The sequence below is a fragment of the Giraffa tippelskirchi genome, chromosome 9 (assembly GCF_054371585.1).
Source record: "Giraffa tippelskirchi isolate mGirTip1 chromosome 9, T2T-mGirTip1v1.2.pri, whole genome shotgun sequence".
NCBI lineage: Eukaryota > Metazoa > Chordata > Mammalia > Artiodactyla > Giraffidae > Giraffa > Giraffa tippelskirchi.
In genome coordinates this window covers 25,260,215-25,279,320 of record NC_137283.1, presented here as the reverse complement: position 1 = coordinate 25,279,320, position 19,106 = coordinate 25,260,215, and the positions used below count along the sequence as shown (strand labels likewise).

General features: G+C 39.6%; 1 protein-coding gene across 2 annotated transcripts in view; it reads left to right on the top strand.

Annotated features, from left to right (window-relative positions):
• Nucleotides 1-19,106, top strand: part of CHL1 (cell adhesion molecule L1 like) — a 461,636-nt gene that overhangs the window by 101,635 nt on the left and 340,895 nt on the right. The window contains exon 4 of one of the 2 annotated variants that reach the window (XM_081528255.1): nucleotides 18,379-18,436. The exons of the other annotated variant lie outside the window; for it this stretch is intronic. The gene's annotated coding sequence lies outside the window, so the exon portion shown is untranslated. The remainder of the gene's footprint in view (nucleotides 1-18,378; nucleotides 18,437-19,106) is intronic. 2 annotated transcript variants of the gene reach the window in all.

Genomic DNA, 19,106 nt, shown 5'->3' with positions numbered 1-19,106 from the left:
ATACATAAATGAGGTAAGTGAAAGAACACTGAGTTTGAGTCTAAACACCTAGATTGAGGCACTTTGTGTGAGTCATTCACTTCTGCTTTTAGGCCCTCCATCACCCTAGTATTTGGACCAGTGGTCCTTTAAATCATAAAATTCTTTCCTTCTGTGTCCCCCAGGTCTTGTCTTAACCAGATGTGGCACAGGTATCTTATTTAGAATAAGCCAAGGTCATTAAGCTCACAGACTGGTATGTGTTGTTTTGGGGGAGTGAGCAGGGTGGTCCCCTCAACTCACCATCACCTGTTCGTGTCTCAGACCTTCTCTGGGCTTCACAGACCTTGTCTGTGGCCTTTTTTACATCTCATTAGTGTCTTTTCCTAAAAGCTGCAAAGTGATGCCAGTTCTTTAGTGTGCTTTGATTTTAAGGCCATCCTTGATTTCGGCCAAAGTAGAAGACTAAATAGTTAATTATTTTATGAAGTATAAAGGAGTCATATGTTAGGATGTTTTTAATGTTTCTGTAGTATTTTCTAATTTTCACTGGTTTTTCAAAGTTAACAGAAGAAGTCTAACTGGAATTTTCCAACAAAATTGGGTTTTCTTATAGCCCGATCCAAGAGAAAAATGCCTTCACTTATCTGTTAATTTTGTTTTTTTAGGAGAGTTAATCTTTTATTATTATGATTATTATTATTAGTGGTAGTAGTAGTAGTATTGGTTGTGCTGGGTTTTCAGTGCAGTGTGCAGATTTCTCATTGCAATGGCTTCTCCTGTTGTATAGCATAGGCTGTAGGTAGAGGAGGCTTCACTAGTTGCAACACATGGACTTGGTAGTTCTGGCCCATGGGTTTAGTTGTTCCAAGGCAAGTGGAATCTTAGTTCCCTGACCAGAGTTGGAACCCACGTATCCTGCATTGGAAGGCAGATTTTTAACCACTGGACCACCAGGAAAGTCCCTGTCATTATTATTACCTCTGTGGATGTTAGTTGTACTTCCCTGGTGGCTCAGTGGTAAAGAATCTGCCTGCCAATGCATGATATGTGGGTTTAATTCCTGGGTAGGGAAGATCCCCTGAAGAAGGAGATGGCAATCCACTCCAGTTATTCTTGTCTGGGAAATCCCATGGACTTCTCTGTCCATGGTGGGCTATAGTTCTTGGGTCACAAAAGAGTCAGATGTGACTTAGCAGCTAAAGAATGACAACAAATGGATATGAGTTAGCAGTTTTTGAAGCCTGATCATAAGAGAATATTTAAATTTTATTATTTACTTATACAGTTTTTATAATTAACTTCTTATTATCTCAGATTTACAGATGAGAAAATTTTCACAGATATGTTAAGTATCTGTCAAAGGTCACACAGTTAGTGTGTGCCAGAGCTGAGATTTGATTTGGAGCCATCTAATTGTAGAGTCTATATTGTTAACCAATACACCGCACTGCCACCATTGAAGTATTTGCCAATGGGACTACAAGAAATGGCCGAGAGTTCTAACTCAAACACCTTGAAGTACAAAGTCATCTTTCAATATCATGTTCCCACACACTGGGACTTCTTGACAAATACGGTAACTAGCTATGTTGTGCTGTGCTTAGTTGCTCAGTCATGTCTGACTCTTTGCGACCCCATGGGCTGTAACCCTGCAGGCTCCTCTGTCCATGGGAATTTTCCATGCAGGAATACTAGAGTCGGTTGCCGTGCCCTCCTCCAAGGGATCTTCCCAACCCAGGGATCAAAACCAGATCTCCCACATTGTAGGTGGATTCTTTACCATCTGAGCCACCAGGGAAGCCCATGAATACTGAAATGGATAGCCTATCCCTTCTCCAGGGGATCTTCCTAACTCAGGAATCAAACTGGGGGTCTCTTGGGTGGATTCTTTACCAGGGAAGTTGAGCTACCAGGGAAGCCCAACTAGCTATGTTACCTTGCACTAATTACTTAATTCTCTCTATTTCTGTTTCTTTAACTCTAAAATAGTTGTATTAATAGTAACAGTTGTTTACCTCACAGAGTTGTCGTAAGAGTTGTATGAGATGGTTCTTATAAAATACTTTTTTGTCTAGCATATAGTTAGTGCTTAATAAAGGTAGCAACGTTAGTATCATCCTTGTCGTTGTTCAGTATCTCAGTCGTGTCCAGCTGTTTGTGACCCCATGGACTGCAGCATGCCAGACTTCCCTGTCCTTCACCATCTCCTGGAGCTTGCTCAAACTCATAGTCGTTGAGTCAGTGATGCCATCCAACCATCTCATCCTCTGTCATCCCCTTCTCCTGCCTTCAGTCTCTCCCAGCATCAGGGTCTTTTCTAATCAGTCGGCTCTTCACTTCAGGTGGTCAAAGTATTGGAGCTTCAGCCACAACATCAGCCCTTCTAATGAATATTCAGGATTGATTTCCTTTAGGATTGACTTGTTTGATCTCCTTGCAGTCCAAGGGACTCTCAAGAGTCTTCTCCAACACCACAGCTCAAAAGCATCAGTTCTTCAGTGTTCAGCCTTCTTTATGGTCCAATTCTCACATCCATACATGACTACTGGAAAACCCATAGCTTTGACTCTATGGACCTTTGTTGGCAAAGTAATGTCTATGCTTTCTAATATACCATCTAGGTTGGTCATAACTTTTCTTCCAAGGAGTAAGCATCTTCTAATTTTGTGGCTTATCATTTTAGAGGAAATAATTTAAATTTTGATGTTAGAGTACTGAGATTGAATCCTGGATTTTCCACACCTGTATTTTAACTACCTGTCTAGCCTTGCTGGTATATTGTTATCTGTTTTGTAGGGTTATTTCATATGTATGCATAAGTTATTATACATTTAATAATCCTTTTAAACAATGTAAAACCCTATATATAATATATATCATTATATGTAATATATGGGTTTCCCAGGTAGCTCAAACAGTAAACAAACTGCCTGCAATGCAGGAGACCTGGGTTCAATCCCTGGGTCAGGAAGATCCCCTGGAGAAGGGCATGGCAACCCACTCCTGTATTCTTGCCTGGAGAATACCATGAACAGAGGAGCCTGGCAGACTACAGTCCATGGGGTTGCAAAGAGTCAGACACGACTGAGCGACTAACACTTTCACTTTTCATATATAGTATGTAGGTTATTATATATGTCATAATCTCACAAAACCCTAATATGTATATGTAATAACCCTTTGCATGATATTAATATAACATTACATATATAAAATAATTCTATAAAATAAATATGTATATATGTATATGTCTACATATGTTGTAGATATATACATGTTTGGGAGAGCGTGCATAATACACACAGATCCATAAGGGAAAGGAGAAAAAGAGACAGAGAATATTAACACTGAATTACTGCTGGGACTCCATTGCTTCTCATTTGAAATTGACATATCTAGTTAATATGCATAAAAGTTATATGTACACATATAGTTGTCAGATCAGTAGTTATAAAAGGGTAAAATAAGATACAACTGCTGCTGCTGCTGCTAAGTCTCGTCAGCCGTGTCTCTGCGCGACCCCATAGACGGCAGCCCACCAGGCTCCCCCGTCCCTGGGATTCTCCAGGCAAGAACACTGGAGTGGGTTGCCATTTCCTTCTCCAATGCATGAAAGAGAAAAGTGAAAGTGAAGTTGCTCAGTCGTGTCCCACGCTTCGCGACCTCATGGACTGTAGCCTACCAGGCTCCTCCGTCCATGGGATTTTCCAGGCATGAGTACTGGAGTGGGTTGCCATTGCCTTCTTAAATACCCCAAATTAGGGAATTATTAAATGAATAACAATACATCAATATAATCGACATACAGCCCTTGAAATCATATTTTTGTGAAATATTTAATTACCTGAAAAATCTCTACAGCAGATTTCTAAGTAAAGAAATCAGTATATAGGACAGATTGTGCGTCAGAATCCTAATATAGAAAAAAGTGTATGGATATGGATAAATATATACAATAGGAAGAACTCAGAATAAAATATCAACACTGGTTATTTCTGCAAGGTGTCATTATCAGTGATCATTATTGTCTATATGTTCACTAATGTGTTTTTGTGATTTAAGTAACATTTCACATAAAAATAGATTATGTTTGTAGTAATAATAAAAGTAAAAATGATAAATGTTATTTTATAAAGTAAAAATGACTCATAGTCTTGGTAAAAATCTCAGAACTGCCTTCCTATCCAACCCCATCCTTGGGTTCTGCTCCAGTCACACATGTATCCATGGCATTGTCAGCACTGCCATCACCTCCATCTGCTTCCTCTTTTCTGTCTGCCCAGCCACATGCTTCTATGGAAGTTTCTGTGTGTGTTGACTTTTCAACATAGCTTCTTCCATCTCAGGTCATTACTGGTACTTGACCTTCTACTTTCCAGTGTGTCTTTTCCAACACGATAATTTTTCTGGTATGTCCAATTACATGTGCATGAGCTTCTACTGCTTTCTTTTAGGAAAGCACTGACTGCCTCTTCTTTCCTTTGTCTCTCAGCTCGGTGCCTCATAGGGAGTCTGAGACCAAGTTGTTGTTTAATGGACACGGATGGTGACAGTTGGCCACCTCATTTCTTCATCTGTCTAGATTCCTAGCTCTAAATCTTTCGCCAGATTGGAAACATGTAGCAAAGCAGTGCTTTGAGTCACACGGTGTGCCCCCGCCTTATTGCCTGAATTTAATACAGCCATCAGGCAACCATGAATCTTTCACCTGGGGCAGAGAATGAGAATTAATGGACATTTGTAATCCAAAAATCAATGCTACCCCCACAATATATCTACTCGCAGTTGAGTCATTCTCCTTACTGGGTATTTTTTAAGTGTGTTGGATGCAAAGTAAAGGGGAGTAGTCTTCGATTATGATGAAATCTGTAACTGTTTTGTGTATATGTATCTTTTAAAAAAATTTTTAATTAGAATATAAACTCCTAAAGCACCACAGCCACATAGAGGTCATGTAACAGTATAAATAAGGTCTCTGACCTTCAGTGTCACAAATTAACTGGGAGACTTTGGGAATATTTTACTCTGATTTTACTTTCTTCATCTTTAAAATGGAGATAATAATACATTGTTTATATTTTTAAGGGCTACAAGAAAAGACACTGTCAAATGTTAACCATAGCATCTGGCACATAGTAAGATGTCATTGGATTGTTGACTGTTGTACACACTAAGTATGCCCCGCAACCCAAAAAATAGATATGTCCATGACCTAATCCCTAGAACTTTTGAATATTACCTTGTATGGCAAAGGAGTGAATATGATTTTATACAGCAAAAGATGTGATTAAGTTAAGGATCTTGAGAGGAGGCAGATTATCCAGATTATCCCAGTGAATCTAATATAATCACATGTATCCTTACAAGAGAGAGGCAGAGGGAGTTTGGACGCAAACACAGAGGGGAAAAAACAAGAAGAAGACAGAAGATGACTTGAAGATGGAGACAGAGATTGGAGGGATTTGTCCACAAGCCAGGGAATCCCTGCAGCCACCAGAGCTGAGGAGGAAGGAAACAGTCTCCCCTGGAACCTTCAGAAGGAGCCCAGCCTTGCTTGATACCATCTTGATTTCAGCTCAGTGAAACGTATTTGAATTTCTGAGAGAACATGAATTATGAGAGAGAATGCATTTCTATTGTTTTAAGTCACCAAATGTGTGGTAATTTGTTACGATGGCAATAAGAATCTAAAACAGATTTTTTCACACCTGCTGTAATAAATTCCTAAAAATGAGGAAATAACTTTGCAATTGGACAATGGATAGAGACTAGAAGAATTTGGAGAAACCTGAGAGCAAATGTCTAGATTTTCTTGAAGAGACTATTGGCAGAAATATGGACACTAAAGGAGATTCCTGTGAGAAATCAGAATAAAGTGAAGAACATGATAGAAAAGTCTTCTGTAGTTTTAGAGCCTATGTATATGTGCTTCACTGCTAGCTCAGACAGTAAAGAATCTGCCTGCAATGCAGATCAGGAAGATCCCCTGGAGAAGGGAATGGCTACCCATTCCTGTATTCTTGCTTGGGGAAATTCCATGGGCAGAGGAGCCTGGCAGGCTAGATTCTTGTGAGAGCTCAGAATAGGGTGAAGAGTATGATAGAGAAATCTTCTTTAGTTTGAGAGGCTATATGTAGGTGTGTGTATATATATAGTCATAAATAAAATGTTATCAAGAACATGAATGCAAAGGCACTGCTGGTTTGAGGTCAGAATGAAATAAGGAATTTATTATTGGAAAAATGAAGAAAAGGGTATCCTAGTTATATAGTGACAGAAAATTTGGTTGCGTTGTGTCCAATAGTTGTGTCAAAAGCAGGACTTCTAATCAGCAAACTTGGATAGTTAGCTGAGGAGATTTTTGGTGCAAAATCTTGAAGATGCAGCCTGATTTCTTCTTGTCACTGATGGTAAAAATCCAACAGGATAGAAATAAATTGAAAAAGGAACTGTTAAGTAGAAATGAACCAGAATTTAATAATTTCAGGAATTCACAGCCTATCCAGATTGGAAAAAAAGCTAAAATTGGGGGAGTCACTGTTAGGAAATAATGTTTTTGAAAGAAAGCCAAGGATATGAGTGAACAACAATGTGATGAAGGCTTTACAGGTGTGTGACTCATGGATGCACTCAACCATCCCAGTCAAAGCTAGGAATAGAGATAGTGTTCCAGGAAAGATCTGTGGAGGCACTCTTGCCTAATGGTTTGACAATTCATGACAAACATGGATGACCCACAAGGTTTTTTGAGAACATTTTTTCAGCAGAGCAGAAATACCACTTGACTGGAAAGAAAGGGATAAAAATGAGACAAAATGAAGACAGACTATTAGACTGGGCTTTTACAGGAATAAACACCTACAATCCATCAAAGAAAAGCAGTAATGATTCTAAGGACAGAGCGTGGGGTGCAGAAGGCAGAGCTGCAGACCCAGAGGGTATAACTTCAAGCTACAGAGAATAATTATCAGGCCTTGAAACCCCAAGAAATTTGCCTACCTGATTTTGAACTTTCTTAAGATCAATGATCCCTTTATTCCTTTTATTTTCTCCCTTCTAAAATGGGAACGTCTGTAATTATTATCCTATGCCTTTCCCACCATTGTGGTTTGGAGGCAGATCTTTTTGTCAAGGTTTCACAGGTCCACAGAGGGAGAGGAATTTTATCCCAGGATGAATCATACTCAGAATGTTATCCATATATGATTCAGATGATTTAAATGCTGAGATTTGGAATTTTGGAGGTGATATGTTTAGATGACATTTTGGACTTTAGCTGGTGCTGTAATGAGTTGAGACTTTGGGGAATGTTGGAATGGGGAGCATATATTTTGCATGTGGATGGACAGGAATCTTCAGAGGCTGGAGGGATAATAACTCTGCTAGGCTGAAAAATACCCCCCCAAAGATGTCACATACCCCTATCTTAATCCACAGAACCTAAGAATATCACCTTCTATGGCAAAACAGTGACTGTTACCTTATAAGGTAATTTATGTGGTTAAGTTGGGAATATTGAGAAGAAGAGCTTGTCCTGGATTATCTGGGTGGAATTTAAATGCGATCACACATACTCTTATAAAAGAAAGGACTAGGAGTTAGAGCTAGACACACCAGAAAGAAGATACGCTCGTCAAAGAAAGCCACATAAAGAGGAATCAGAAACTAGAGAAATGAAACTACCAGCCAAGGACTGTGAAGGGTTGATTGATGGCAGCTCCCAGAAGCTAGGAGATCGCATACAATAGATTCTCCCCAAGAGCCTCAAGGCGGAGTTTAGCCCTGTCAATACCTTGAATTTGGACTTCTGCCCTCCAAAATTGTGAGAATGCATTTGTGTTGTTTTAAGCCAAAAGGTCAGTTTTCATTCCAATCCCAAAGAAAGGCAATGCCAAAGAATGTTCAAACTACTGCACAGTGGCATTCATCTCACAGTCTAGTAAAGTAGTGCTCAAAATTCTCCAAGCCAGGCTTCAGCAATACGTGAACCGTGAACTTCCAGATGTTCAAGCTGGTTTTAGAAAAGGCAGAGGAACCAGAAATCAAATTGCCAACATCCGCTGGATGATCGAAAAAGCAAGAGAGTTCCATAAAAACATCTATTTCTGCTTTATTGACTATGCCAAAGCCTTTGACTGTGTGGATCACCACAAACTTTGGAAAATTCTGAAAGAGATGGGAATACCAGACCACCTGACCTGCCTGTTGAGAAACCTGTATGCAGGTCAGGAAGCAACATTTAGAACCGGACATGGAACAGAAGACTGGTTCCAAATAGCAAAAGGAGTATGTCAAGGCTGTATACTACCACTCTGCTTACTTAACTTGTATGCAGAGTACATCATGAGAAATGCTGGGCTGGAGGAAGCGCAAGCTGGAATCAAGATTGCCAGGAGAAATATCAATAACTTCAGATATGCAGATGACACCACCCTTATGGCAGAAAGTGAAGAAGAACTAAAGAGGCTCTTGAGGAAAGTGAAAGAGGAGAGTGAAAAAGTTGGCTTAAAGCTCAACATTCAGAAAACTAAGATCATGGCATCTGGTCTCATCACTTCATGGCAAATAGACAGGGATACAGTGGAAACAGTGGCTAACTTTATTTTGGGGGGCTCCAAAATCACTGCAGATGGTGACTGCAGTCATGAAATTAAAAGACGCTTACTCCTTGGAAGGAAAGTTATGACCAATCTAGACAGCATATTGAAAAGCAGAGACATTACTTTGTCAAAGGTCCGTCTAGTCAAGGCTATGGTTTTTCCAGTGGTCACATATGGATGTGAGAGTTGGATGGTGAAGAAAGCTGAGTACCGAAGAATTGATGCTTTTGAACTATGGTGTTGGAGAAGACTCTTGAGAGTCCCTTGGACTGCAAGGAGATCCAACCAGTCCATCCTAAAGGCGATCAGCCCTGGGTGTTCATTGGAAGGACTGATGTTGAAGCTGAGACTCCAATACCTTGGCCACCTGATGAAAAGAGCTGATTCATTGGAAAAAACCCTGATGCTGGGAAAGATTGAGGGCAGGAGGAGAAGGGGATGACAGAGGATGAGATGGTTGGATGGCATCACCGACTCAATGGACATGAGTTTGGATGAACTCTAGGAGTTGGTAATGGACAGGGAGGTCTGATGTGCTGTGGTTCATAGGGTTGCAAAAAGTCAGACACGACTGAGCAACTGAACTGAAGCCATCAAGTTTGTGGTAATTTGTTACATCAGCCTAGAAACCAAACAGAACTGTTTTATTCCTTTGCAATCATCAGAGAATGAAAAAGGTATTTGCCCAAGATAACTATAAAGTGTTACTGATAGTGTCTTTATGTCTTTATAATTCATTTCTGATGATATTTCTGATACAGTCAGTAAGCACTTTTTGACTGAAATGTGTGTCTCCAGAATGTGCAAACAGGCGTCATGAACCTTTCCAAAATAGTCTCAAAGGCCGCATTTCAAAAGGTTACCCTCTTCCCAAATACCCTTTTGAAACACTCATTTCAAATAAACAATATTCCAAAAGCAAGCTTAAAAATGCAACTTACTCAATGGCATATCAGCGACAAAGAGCCACTTTCAAAACCACATATTTACATGGTCAGTTCACAAATTACACATGAGATTTCCCTGAGGTCATTCTATGAACCTGTTAAAACGAACACCATTTTTACACTTCATTTTGGGGAAGGTGATTACTCAACCCCCAAAAACACACTTCAAATTATTCAAGGCATGGAAAAATTCTTTGTTTTGCTTGATTAAACTTGATTCAGAATTGCTGCAATCCCCTTGCTTAGTAGCAGAATATTGACTGAAGCTCTCTGCCTTCCACCATGAGGGGGAGGAGAAAGCCCTGTCAAAACCCACAAGGAATTTTTTTCTTGTTTTTAATCATCTCACACAGTGCTGAACAGTTTGTCTCTCATAGGAGCCGTCTTCTTTGTTCTCCCTGTTATGAAGAGAACGGGCGGGGGAGACAGTCTGCTCTCAGCGGAATCAAATACAGTTTTGCAAGATAACCAGGGAGCTGAGCCTTCTTCCTATCCCTGGTGAAACACCGTGTCTGGGGAACTGCTCCGCTGCAGACTTGTTGCCTTCATCTGACATGGTGCCAAGACCCCAAATGAGCCTTACCCAAGTAACCCAAAACCAAGGAGAGAAAAATGAAATCCAGGAGGAGTTTATTTATGAGCCCCAATTAGATAACCTAAATATTGCATCCAAATGGTGACTAAGCCAAGACTTGTGAAATATCAGCATGAATTAGGAGAGTGTGAATAGCAAAACTGACAAGGAATAGACAGAATGCACAGTGAATAGTCAAAATATTAAGAACATATTTTAAAGGAGATTAAATGCCAGTGACAGTCAATTTGACTTGATTAAACTTCAATATCTCTCTCTTTTTTACAGTTTGCAGATTTTGGCTGGTAGTATCTTGTTATGTAGATAAGAATACATTACTATGGAGAATGCACTACCAAATTTTTAGCAGGTACTCCATGCCAGGTACTGCCTTAATATTTTATATTCATTTCTAATATCCTAGGAAATGATGTCAGGTGTAGATATTGACCAATAAATATTTTTAAAATTTGCTTCAAGTGACACAGCTTATAATTGTTGAAGCTAAGGTTGATTTCGGGTCTACCATCTTTCTATTAGATTTCCTAATGGCTCTTTAGTCAAATTCTCTAAATTTTACCCTTCACCACAGACTAATGTGTTGCCTAGTCACTTCAATCATGCCCAACTCTTTGTGACCCTATGGACCATAGCCTGCCAGGCTCCTCTGCCCATGGAATTCTCCAGGCCAGAATACTGGAGTGGGTTGCCATGCCCTCCTCCAGGGAATGTCCCCAACCCAGGGATTGAGCCTGCATCTGTTCTTTACCACTCCCTGTTTAATGTTGCAGGTGTGATCATTAGACTTCTCACCAGCACTCTTTTCAGATGTAGGTGGGGTAAAATAATAAAGCAATTTAATTAAGCAAGACAATGCAACATTTTAAGAGCAATCAGCACATATTATACCTAGATACCCCCTTCAGCTTTTTTAAAAAGTATGTTTATGTTATTGTTTATACATTTTAAAATTATTATTTATTTTTGGCTGTGCTGGGTCTTTGTTGCTTTTGTGCAGGCTTTTTCTAGTTTTGGTGAGTGGGGCCTACTCTTTGTTTTTTGCATGGTCTTTTCATTGCAGTGGCTTCTCTTGTTGTGGAGCATGGGTTCTAGGTGTGCAGGCTTCAGTAGTTGAAGCATGTGGATTCATGTGGTTGGGGATCACCAGCTCAGCAATTGTGGTGCCTGGGCTTAGTTGCTCTGAGGCATATGGGATCTTCCCAAACCAAGGATCGAACCATAGTTTCCTGCATTGATAGGTGGATTCTAATCCACTGTTGTTGTTGTTCAGTTGCCCGGTCATGTCTGATTCTTTGTGACCCCATGGACTGCAGCACACCAGGCCTCCCTATCCCTCACCATCTCCTGGAGTCTACCCAAGTTCATGTTCATTGCATCGGTGATGCCGTCCAGCCATCTCATCCTCTGACACCCTCTTCTCCTTCTGCCCTCAATCTTTCCCAGCATCAGGGACTTTTCCAGGGATTTTTCACATCAGATGGCCAAAATACTGGAGCTTCAGCTTTACCATCAGTCCTTCCAGTGAATATTCAGTGTTGATCTCTCTTAAGATTGACTGGTTTGATATCCTTGCTGTCCAAGAGACTTTCAGGAGTCTTCTCCAGCACCACAGTTCAAAGGCATTAATTCTTTGGCATTCTGGCTTCTTTATGGTCCAGTTCTCAAAACTGCAGGTGACCAATGGGAAGACCATGGCCTTGATTATATGGACCTTTGTCGGCAGAGTGATAGCTCTGCTTTTCAACACATTGTCTAGATTTGTCATCACTTTCCTGCCAAGAAGCAATTGTCTTCTGATTTCATGGCTGCAGTCACCGTCTGCAGTGATTTTGGAGGCGAAGAAGAGGAAATATGTCACTGTTTCCACCTTTTCCCCTTCTATTTGCCACGCAGTAATGGGGTTGGATGCCATGATCTCAGTTTTTTTTAATAGTCTTAAGCCGGTTCTTTCACTCTCCTCCTTCACCCTCATCAAGAGACTCTTTAGTTCCTCTTCACGTTCCTCTGCCATTAGACCTATCCACTGTACCACTAGAGAATTCCCTCCTTCATCATTTTTAAAGAGGATTATTTGTTCTGTTTTGCATGGGTCTGAAGAAAGTGACATTTTACAAATTGAAGGCCCCTTTTCAATTTATTGAGAACCTGCTCGTATACCTTGAGAGTTGCAAAAGGAACAAAGGAATTGATAAAGGCTCTGCTTTCAAGGAACTCTTAAACCAAAAGGCAAAGGTAGCACTTCATGAAATAATTAGGGAGTACACAGGAAAGTTGGTTTAGGACAGAGGTGTCCCTCATTTGGATTTCACTTTCTATTGCTTTGTAACATGTTCATTGTCTCTATCTGGACAATAAACATGAACTTTTTCTCATCCAATATCCATCCCCTGGGGTTTGCACCAGCCCTTTATCTGTCGTACTAACACACTCACTTCATTAGCTCTTGCAAAATATGAGTGAATATCATAAATCAGTTACTTACAATTAAGGAAAGTTGAAAGAATATACTTCAAAATGAACACAGTACAGGACTTGCTAGATACAGGTAATGAGAAAGACTAACAGGCAAAGAGGACTACAAGGGTTTTTTTATTTGTTTTTTTGGCTGCACTGAGTCTTAGTTGTGGCGGGATCTTAGATCTTCATTGTGGCATGTGGGATCTTCAGTTGTGACAGTCCGGATCTAGTTCTCTAACCAGGGACTGAACCTGGGCCCTGTGCCCAGGAAGACTCTGAGGGCACAGAGTTTTCACCACTGGGCCACCAGGGAAGTACAGGGACTACAAGTTTATGAGGTGGTGGGACCGAATCAATGGAATTCATTCATTTATACATTCAGAACATAGGTGACATAGAGGCAGAAGCCATTCATGCATGCACAATCTTTCTTCCCCTACTTCTTTCCTTGCCAGCAGAAAAGGAACCTGACCTTGGCTCCTTTTCCTCTGCTCCCTGCTAGTTCCTGGACTTCTACACAGTAAGAGTAATGAAAGAAACAAAGGCAGGAGGGGTAGGAAAGTGAAAAAAAAATGAGTATTTACAGAAAAATTTAAGGTACCTAGTTGAGAAATGGGAAACATAAGAAGATGACAGAAGAGGAGAAAGAGGATTTTATAAAGTTTTCATTTGAATTTTGAATTAACAGTTTTTCTTCTCTTCACTTCAGTTCAGTTGCTTAGTCATGCCTGACTCTTTGCTAACACATGGACTGCTGCATGCCAGGATTCCCTGTCCATCACCAACTCCTGGAGCTTGCTCAAACTCATGTTCATGGAGTCAGTGATGCCATCCAACCATCTCATCCTCTGCCGTCCACTTCTCCTCCAGCCTTCAATCTTGCCCAGCCTCAGGGTCTTTCCCAATGAGTCTGTTCTTCACATCAGATGGCCAAAGTATTGGAGTTTCAGCTTCAGCATCAGTCCTTCCAATGAACATTCAGGACTTATTTCCTTTAGGATAGACTGGTTTGATCTCCTTGAAGTCCAAGGGACTTTCAAGAGTCTTCTCCAACACCACAGTTCAAAAGCACCAATTCTTTGCTGCTCAGCTTTCTTTACAGTCCACCTCTCACATCTATATGTGACTACTAGAAAAACCATAGCTTTGACCAAACGGACCTTTGTTGACAAAGTAATGTCTCTGCTTTTCAATATGCTGGCTAGGTTGGTCATAGCTTTTCTTCCAAGGAGCAAGTGACTTTTAATTTCGTGGCTACAGTCACCATCTGCAGTGATTTCGGAGCCCCCAAAAAATAGTCTTTCACTGTTTCCATTGTTTTCCCATCTATTTCCCATGAAGTGATGGGACTAGATGCCATGATCTTAGTTTTCACAATGCTGAGATTTAAGCCAATTTTTTCACTCTTCTCTTTCACTTTCATCAAGAGCCTCTTTAGTTCTTCACTTTCTGCCTTTAGGATGGTGTCATCTACATATCTGAAGTTATTGATATTTCTCCTGACATTCTTGATTCCAGCTTGTGATTTTTCCAGTCCAGCATTTCACATGATGTACTCTGCATATAAGTTAAATAAGCAGGGTGACAATATACAGCCTTGACATACTCCTTTCCTGATTTGGAACCAGTCTGTTGTTCCATGTCCAGCTCTACCTATTGCTTCTTGACCTGCATACAGATTTCTCAGCAGGCACATAAGGTGGTTTGGTATTCCCATCTCTTTCAGAATTTTCCACAGTTTGTTGTGATCCACACAGTCAAAGGCATTGGCGTAGTCAATACAGCAGAAGTAGATGATTTTCTGGAATGCTCTTACTTTTTTGATGATCCAACGGATGTTGGCAATTTGATCTCTGGTTCCTCTGTCTTTTCTAAGTCCAGCTTAAACATCTGGAAGTTCACGGTTCATGTACTGTTGAAGCCTGATGTGGAGAATTTTGAACATTACTTTGCTAGCATATGAGATGAGTACAATTGTTTGGTAGTTTGAACATTCTTTGGCATTGCCTTTCTTTGGGATCAGAATGAAGACTGACCTTTTCCAGTCCCATGGCCAATGCTGAGTTTTCAAATTTGCTGGCATACTGAGTGCAGCACTTTGACAGCATCATCTTTTAGGATTTGAAATAGCCCAACTGGAATTCCATCACCTCCGCTTGCTTTGTTCCTAGTGATGCTTCCTAAGGCCCACTTGACTTCACATTCCAGGATGTCTGGCTCTAGGTGAGTGATCTTACCATCACGGTTATCTGGGTCATGAAGATATTTTTTGTATAATTCTTCTGTGTATTCTTGCCACCTCTCCTTAATATCTTCTGATTCTGTTAGGTCTATACCATTTCTGTCCTTATTTGTGCCCATCTTTCCAAGAAATATTTCCTTGGTATCTCTAATTTTCTTGAAGTGATCTCTAGTCTTTCCCATTCTATTGTTTTCCTCTATTTCTTTGCATTGATCACTGAGGAAGGCTTTCTTATCTCTCCTTGCTGTTCTTTGGAACTGTACATTCATATGGGTATATCTGTCCTTTTGTCCTTTGCCTTTCACTTCTCTTCTTTTCTCAGCTATTTGTGAGGCCTCCTCAGACAACCATTTTGCCTTTTTGCGTTTCTTTTTCTTGAAGATGGTCTTGATCCCTGCCTCCTGTACAATGTCACAAACCTCCTACTGTCTTGCTGGGGCTTCTTCTCTGCTTTTGGATGTGGCGTATCTTTTTTTGGTGGGATTCAATATTCTCCTGTCGATGGTTGTTCAGCAGCAAGTTGTAATTTTGGACTTCTCACAGGAGAAGATGAGCACACATCCTTCTACTCCGCCATCTTGATAATGTTGTTTTTTCTTCTCTTAAGAAACAAAAATCAATGGATATGCTATAGCTTGTACCGCTTCTGGACCCAGCAGGATAAATTTGACTAGAATATTAGCAAGAAACTGTATCAGGTAGGTGCCAGCTTGCATTCAGGTTTCATTTACTTCATACCTTCTATGAAGCAGCAGCAGACTGAAGTAGTGATCAAGACTGGAATGATCTCCAGTGAAAAGGCGATGACATCACAATTAATGCAATAGGAGTATAATTTGTGAGGACACATGGTGATTTTTACACATGATAGTGTTTATTCCACAGATCAGATCAGATCTTTGAGATAGTATAATCAGTCTCATCTGATAATGACAGAACAGAGTTCACAGAGTCCAAGGTCTGTTCAGAGAAGATAGATGAAATCAGTAGCTGGTATTCAAAACATAGGTTTTTCTGATTCCCAAGGCCTTCACGTTGTCAGTGGAAGATAGTCATTGGTTAAGCGGTGAAAGAACTGAGAGTGTAGAGCTGACCTTGGGGAGATGCCAACACTGATGGAAAGAAAAGCTGTTGGAAAACAACTAAGTAGAGACTTTAGGATGTCAAGGAAATACAGGACAAGATAATACAAGCTTGTGTAATATTTCTGAAAACCAAAGAATATAAGTAGACAATATCATCAGGGAAAAATTAAGGACAACATATGGTAAAAAAAAAAAAAAAGTCTATTATTTTTGCCAAGGCTCATATGAAAAGGGTAGATTTCATTACGGTGTGCAGCCCCTTGCTTCTCCTATAATGCAGAGCTATGCAAAGGCAATGTGTTTTGAGATAAGGGTGTGCAGCACAGACCCCTTTATTCAGTTTAAAATAATAAGATGTTGCAAGGATAATCACTAAAATGAACAGAAATTTCTAAGTATTCGAACAATGAGCTTGTTGATAAGTTTTTGAAAGAGGAAAGAAAAAGCCAGTTGAGATGAAGCTATTAAACAATACCACTTGGCAACACAACTCCAAGGGCCCCATTCATTTGCAGTTTCAAGCTGTGCTTCAGGGCATGTCTTGTTTGTAGTTCACAGTATGAATGGTGCCCTCTAGAGTTGTGCAATGAGGCCTCCTGTAAATATGCTGCTTTGGGAGCAATGTCCAAAAAAAGTTGGCCTAAGCATGTTTTTTAGAAGTGTCACTTTGTGTCCTTGCATAATTGTTCTCATTATCTGAGCCTCTGTGTATATAAAATTGAGAGATTGAATCAGGTGAATTTTGTGATAATCTCCAGGAGCGTTGACTCATATTTATGTTTACACACTTCTTTCCACTAACACAACCTCATTCACTATTAATAAGACATTTAAAGAAGTGCTATATTAATTGTATTATCATCATAATCTTTTATGCAAATAAAGAAACTAAAGTTCAGCAAGTTTAACCTATTTGTGTCTGATTTGTCTAGTGACCGCAGGTGGCCAAAACAAAAGTTCCCAACATCACACCCTATGCAGAAGGGAATGATATCTAGAAAACAGGACTGATGGAGTGTTCACATTTCTTTCCATAATCTGTTTGCAGGTTGAGTCGAACAACATTCCTGTTTACCAATGCAGAGAAGCAATTACTGATATCCAGTCCTTAATCATTGAGGAATTTTTAAAGACGCATGAGTTATTGCTATCTATTAAATGTTTGCAAGGAAATTTATAATTGGATGTCTGGTAGCTCTACATCCGTTAAGACTTTATGGTAATTGCATAAACAACAAATACATGAGGCTAGTGTCAAGCCTTAGTAAAACTATCATAGTAATTTAAATAGAAAAAACAGATCTTAAAATATAGTTTCACTTTTCGCTAAATTAAGTCCACCTTGCCTCTTGATAGCTCAACAAATGAATGATAAGATTTTGAAGCCACATGAAACAGAGGCCCAAGTGTTTGCAAAGGTAGCAGTCTTATTTAGCTGAAAGAGCGTAATCACTTGCAGTCCCCATGCACACTCAGTCACTTCAGTAGTGTCCAATTCTTTGTACCCTATGGACTATAGCCCTCTGGGCTCCTTTTTGTCCATGGGATTCTCCAGTCAAGAATTCTGGAGTGGGTTGCCATGCCCTCCTCCAGGGATCTTCCAGATATAGGGATCCAACTCGTGACTCCTGCATCTCCTGCATTGCAGGCAGATTCTTTACCCACTCTACCACCTGGGAAGCCCCGCAATCCCCATACCTTAATTTAAATTGCTATGCACACTTTAACATCTGTGGGTTTTTGAACAAGTGATTAGCCCCTGTGTGGCTAAGTTTCTCCAGCTCTGAATTGGAGATTCTACCCCTCTCATACAACTGTAGTGATGATTAAGTGGGAGAAGATGGAGTATGGCAAGTGGTGGTCTCTGAATTAAGAGTAGTCATTTTTATTAATACTTAAAGTTCTGCATGGAGATCTCTTAAATGCATGTTCATCTATTACATTTCAAGTGATAGTTAATTTAAAGCATTTCAGTTTGAGATTTATAACAATAGAGGCATGTTTCCCCTGTGACCATGTATAATGCTGATGAAGGATTACATGTTGCAGATTATTCTTGTAAAAATATGAGACAGCTAATTTAAATTCATACTATTGATTAGGGATGTGGAGACAAGGTTTATTAAAACTAGGCAATTGATTTGATTATATCAATTTGCGTTTAGGGACCTGTGGTCAATAAATTAGATCTACTGTTTCTTCTCTTCCATTGTAAGATATATGGGCTTTGATCGATAATTCTGAAGCAGCTTTCATTTAACTCACGGGCACTCAGCATAAACTGAACTGAATGACATAGATGTTAATAAAACTTTCCTGGCTTTCCAAGCTGTGGTTTTATTCATAAATGAATGGACATAAACATCATCTCATTTGTCAGATAAAATTCAATCATGCAGTATATTATGGTTATTGATATTCCTTTGAGTGGGAAAGAGCTGGGCTTAAATCTGAGCTTTGCTATTTATAGGTTATGTGTCACCCCACAAGTTACATGGTCTCTCCATAGTCTGCCCATCAGTGTAACAGTGAGTAATAATACCTAACTCATAATTTGTGTAGAGGGTTAAATTGAATAAATATTCTTTTCATTGAAAAAAATAACATTATCTGGCATGCAGTAACACCTCAGTCATTGTTACTTTTATTAGGGTTATTATTTATATCATTCCATGATTTTGAAATACTTAGCAAATGTCTTTAGAAAAGTTCCTTGCAAAGTCTTTCAGTTAAGAATTTTTATATTGTAGATTAATGAACTTTTATGTTTGATGATATTTTTAGAATACATAAAACTGAAGCCATCATTTTTAGTTTCTTCTTTTAGGTTAGAACATCACAAGACAGAACGCATGAAATAATCAAAGCCAAAGTGGTACCATAAATTCAGAAAAATTGTCACATTCTTTAAAAACATTTTATTGAAATAAAATATGTGTAGCAAACTGTTGTGAAGACATTAGTAAAGCCATCACACAGGAAAAAAAAGGATGTAAACGCTTTGCAAACCATTGCTTCCCCCTTTGTAGTCAGAGAAAAGCTAGAAGCTGCTAAGAGCAGAAAGTAGAGGCATTTAGTGTTTCTGACACAGCTCAGGTTGGCAGCTTCTGGGTTTCACAATACTTCTCATTTCCTTGGCAGCAATGGGAATATTATGGGGCAAGAGTGCACTGAAATTGTGAAATGATATTTTCATAC